The sequence below is a fragment of the Alexandromys fortis genome, unplaced genomic scaffold (genome assembly GCF_014885135.2).
Source record: "Alexandromys fortis isolate MF-2015 unplaced genomic scaffold, M_Fortis_MF-2015_v1.1 scaffold_1639, whole genome shotgun sequence".
NCBI lineage: Eukaryota > Metazoa > Chordata > Mammalia > Rodentia > Cricetidae > Alexandromys > Alexandromys fortis.
Window position 1 is genome coordinate 125 of NW_026069504.1, and position 5227 is coordinate 5351.

General features: G+C 36.2%; 1 long non-coding RNA gene across 1 annotated transcript; it reads left to right on the forward strand.

Annotated features, from left to right (window-relative positions):
- The first annotated feature begins 244 nt into the window (after nucleotides 1-244).
- LOC126496191 (uncharacterized) lies at nucleotides 245-3343 on the forward strand. The gene is made up of 3 exons (XR_007590298.1): nucleotides 245-557; nucleotides 2378-2469; nucleotides 3275-3343. It is a non-coding gene; the product is annotated as an uncharacterized lncRNA (long non-coding RNA).
- The last annotated feature ends 1884 nt before the right edge of the window (nucleotides 3344-5227 follow it).

The window sequence follows — 5227 nt, forward strand, 5'->3', positions numbered from 1 at the left end:
CTTTGATACCAGCAAATTTTTATTGCTAATCACTCACAAGTTATTATAAGGAAATGCCTATCTCATGATAATGAGATGAATTTGTCCTGACTAGTCTGATCTGGTCTTGACCAGTCTCTGAATTTCTCCCTGTGTTGTCTGTGTGTGTGTGTGTGACCGATTTCCAGGCCTCTCTTGGTTTATGTAAACAAGCTTCTTTCATAATGTTCTCTGGAGTGTTTTCAACCTTCACGTGTATGGTGCAGTCTTGGTGTTTCTGGTCTGGATCTGCAGGGTCACCGGGTACTGAGCACAGGGCCTGTGTGGTCTGTCCATGAGTTCTTAGACCAGTGGTTCCCTACACTTTATCCCTTTGCCTCTTCCTACTCCTTTAAGAATCTTTCTCAAATATTATTGTTTTTATAACATGAGGAAAATATTCTTTGATTTTGCAGCTTATTTGCTTTTAGTTCTGTTCTGGATAATATGTTGCTTAGACCCAAAAAAAAGAATGATGTAGAGTATTATAGTGAGACCCAGGAGCTACTGAGGACAGGAATAGTTAATCCTCTGAGAATGTAAGTAGAAGACATGTGTTTTGTTTTCAGTTGGTGTTCTGTTTACTGTTTTCTTGTATAGTAATTAATTTATGCTCTGTACTGATGTAGTAAAAAAAAAGAAGTTAGTTCTCATGAAATACTGACTTTTTAAAACCTTTATTTTTCGTCCTCTGTCTATGTGTTTTTTAGTCTGGGCAGTGCATTCTGTGAAATGATGGGACTCATTTGGAATCATGCACCACAAAGAAGCAATGACATCGCACTGTAAACAAGTGAGGTATATTAAAGTGACATGGCCTTTTGTTTGTTTAAAAGAATTTCTTTAGGTCTTCTTTTCCTCCTTTACTAAGGAAGTTGTAAATGTGCAGAAGACCATGGAGGAAGACTTTGATACATGATGGTGAAGTGTGATGACTTCACAAGGCGTTTATGTGATGAAGAGTTAGGTTAGCCAGTGATCAGGAAACAGACAGGTCAGGGACATAGAGAACAAACTATGCAATTTAAAGTCCAACTGTGATCAATTTAAACTTTGTGATACACTTTTCTTAACAGTGAAAATAAAAATTAACGTCATATATTTAAAAATAACAAAACATGGAACTATAAGGAGTATTCCAAACGACATACTGTGTCACATAGCTAAGAAAGTAAACTAAAAATGAAACAAATTTCTCTAGATACTTGTTTGCCTTACTTCTCTAATCATCTTATCCTTTAACTATGTGCTTTGATTTTAATATTAATTATTTTACTTACACAAATTTTAAACTCTCAGATTTTTCTTTCCCTATGTAAATGACTCTAGAACAGCACAGGTCAAATCTTAACTACAAGGCATATTATCACAACCTTCCTTCTGTTAAAATACTGTCAATCCATCAGTAAACGTTTTTTCCATACGATTGCCCAACTAGTCCAGAATCACAGTTATTCTAATTTTGTCACCAGTCTATAGAAAACACTTGCTGCATGGCCTATGAGACCAAGGTGCATCTTGCCAGGTGTGGTGGGATATACCTGTAATCCCAGCACTTGATAGCTCAAGAGGCTAAGCCAAGATCAGTAGCTCAGAAATTTGAGATATATTTCTTGTGTCTGCAACTGTCATATCTGTTGTTTGGACAGAGGTTTTGCTTTCTGTATTAGAAGCGCCCACAGGCAGAGATCCTGTTTTGTTTATTTGGTTTTTTTTTTTGTTGTTGTTGTTAGTTTTTTTTTAATCTCCTTTTGTATTTTTGGTGCCCTACATATAGCATTACACAAGTGGTAGGTGTTTAGTGTTTGCTGATTGCAAAGCTACCAAGTAAGTGGATAGTCGCTCTAAAAAGCAGGTACACAGTATGATTAGCTGGCTCTGACTTGTTCTTGTAAGCCCATGGTCTCCTATAGTCAAACAAAGAGAATGTCATAATTACGTTGACTGTTTGATTTCAGACTTTAGATTTTTAGCATCTCATCAGTTCCCTTTTCCATGTCTTTATCCTGTGTATAAGAAGGGCTTTCTACAATTTGGATATCCTATTTTATAAAATAAGTGTTTTAATATAATAAGCAAATGCCATTTAAAAATTGCTTCACCCAGGCTTCATTAAAAGTTCAGAATTGTATTAGTACATGGTAGTTATTTTTAAGGTGTTTAATAGTATCTGGAAACAATTCTGATTCTCAGACTTTCACTTTTCAAACTTCTGTAAGAAGCCTAGTTGTTTCTTAAAAATAAATGCCATGTCTATTGTTTTTGTTAACATGTTAGAATTGTATGAAAAGTACTCGATTATTAAGATGTGTCATATGACTCACTGTGCCAGTGTCAGTTAATTCATTTTTATCAACAGATATGGATATGTGTGTGCCACAAAAATTATGAAACTGAGGAAAATACTTGAAAAAGTTGGGGCTGCATCAGGATTTACCTCTGAAGAAAAAGGTGACCCTTTTAATTTATAATACATGCATTGAAAATAACTTGAAAGTTTATCATCTAGTAATATGCTAAATTATTTACAGAAATATACCTATTTAGTTTAGAGGATTAAATTTAAGTTAGAATTATTTGAGAGGGCTAGTGGTGGAGTATGTAAGAGGCCTTGTGTTTGAATCCCAGCACTGCAAAAATATGAAAAGTTTCTTTTCTATGTGACATGCATATTTCTCCTGATTTCTGAAGTGATGTGATGTGGAAGAAGCCTTTAAGAGGCCAGCCGGCTGGCTCTACAGAAGATGACCAAGTAAAGAGCTGTGCTTGTCCCCAGCAGTGCTGTTCGGAGCTGCTTCTCTTCCTGTGATAGGGAGCGTCCCCAGCACTCAGTTTCCCACTGTGCTCCCTGTTGAAAGGGGCTGTGGAGCATTGGCCAGCACTTCTGTCTGCTCACAACTGCAGAATTCGCTCAGATTCAACTCCTGAATTAGTTTGTTAACAGTATACTATAACCAGCTGTGGCATTTATACACATGGCTATTGCTAAAATAGAAGAAGAAATAGGGCATATACCAGGTATATTCTACTGAACCTCCCAGAAGACATAAAAATGATTTCACTGTGTGTGAATGAGAATATTCTGTTAAATAGGGCATCATGACAACAAATGAAAAAGTAATGTTTTATTATAAGTTTTCCCTTGTCACGGGAACCTGAAATAACTAAACTTTTAATTAATATGTCTCTCTTAAAGAATAGAATGGTTTTGAAATTTTCTCTCTAATTCACTTAGTTTTGTTTTGTTTTCTCCTAGATCCTGAAGAATTTCTAACTATCCTGTTTCATGACATTTTAAGGGTTGAGCCATTGTTAAAAATAAGGTAGGTCTCAAGCAGTCTAGAAGCATTTCAGAAGTAGACCTTCTTTTTCACTGCCATTGCCCAGTAGCTAAATGTTGCTAGAATAAATGTGGGTTTCACTAGCTGCTGTCCTCTCTCTGAGCTACACTTAACTTCCAGGGCACAAGTGAACCTGTCCTTTTAATTAGCCCTAGTGACAGATGTGCCCACAATTTAATTACTTATGAAATTGCATGTTAATTTTTTTGAAAGTTCAGTTAGTGAACTTTTAAAAGGAATCTTATTCTAACTGAATTTAAAAAAAGAAAAAAAAAAGTGAGAGCATTGTTTTTGGCTTCCCATAACTTATAGTTAGCCTTAAGTTAGCTCTTTCATTCTCAGTTTAGATCTTCCTTCTCCCCATGTTGAAAGAATACCTGAGTTTACTGCGATACAGTTCTTAGTGAGATGTTTGAAATGTCTGTGCTTTCCAGGTCATTTGAATGGTGGGCCCCTCTTGATTTCAGTCTTGGTTTCTCTGGTGAAAATCTTAGGAGTGTGCTGCCTACTTCCTTAAGAACCCACACTGATGAGTTCTCTTTCCTCTTGTGTCTAAGCAATGCAGTTTGAACCAGGGTTAAACTGATTGTGGGAGCTAGGAAAGCATCACAGTTTGGTTCTCTTCAGAAATCTCTAACTAGTGAACTGGCATGATGCATAAGCATTGGGTGTACAAACTTATTAGCAAGTCCAAGTTGGTAATCACTTTCTATGCACCTAGAAAATCCTAGAGAATTATCTACAAAGATTTAAGAAAAGAATTTATTATAGTCTAGCCATGTAAAAATTAATCATGGAAAATCAACAACATTTTTTTATTCCTTCAAGCATATAGAACAGGGAATATTTTATGTTTTAGGAAAGAAAAATAAGCAATCATTGTTTTCAAAGATAGAGTTAAAAAAAGATTTACACTGAGCTACAAGGCAGATTTGATTAATTAGTGAGAAAGAGTAAATAATTAAATATGTTAATTTTTTGGTTTGTTTTTATTCTTTTAATGATTTTTACATTCCAACTACAGTTTCCCCTCCTTCCTCTCTTCCTAGTCCTTCCCTCCCACCTTCTCCCTCTCCCCCATCCTCTCCTCCTTCATTTCTATTCAGAAGAGGGCAGGCCTCCCATGGATATAAAGCAAACATGGAACATCAAGTTGCATATCAAGACTAGGCACTTCCCTTGTATTAAGGCTGGAAAAGGCAATCCAATGGAGTTCCCAAAACTGGCAGAAGAGTCAGAGACAGCCCCTACTCCCCCGATAGGAATGTATATTGGCAGAATCCTAACCTATTGTCTTTACTTTTTCTAAAAACTCAAAAAAAATGATTTTAGAGTTTTTTACAAAATGAAGTGGGTAAAAATGTTGGCGGGTTCTTTTATTTAAAAAAAGAATTCTACTGTAATTTGTAAAGGCACAGCAATAAACATTAAAACAGTATATAATTAGAAGTATTTATCAGTAGACTTGAGTAGAAAACTCAATGGCATTGAAAGAAGAAATAGCATGATGTGTAGGGTATATGGTAGCTAGTTTGGGATGAAAAGGGCGGGTTTTGGGGGGTTGGTTTATTTTTCTTTTCTTTTCTTTTCTTTTCTTTTCTTTTCTTTTCTTTTTCTTCTTAGTTTTGTTGTGAGATAAACCTCTAAACATATCTGTAAAAAAGTTTTCTGGTTGGGTTGAGGCTCAGAGTGTGAGGTGCAGTCCATCTTGGTGCAGTTGTAGTGGGACTGCACCTCAGCCGGTGTCCCTGCTTCTGCAAGGGAAGCAGATGGAGATGAATGCAGGTGCTCAGCTCACTTTCTCCTTCTCATTCTGGGGCCCAAACTTGTGAAACTGTGCTGCCCACATTTAGGGTGGATCTTCTCAC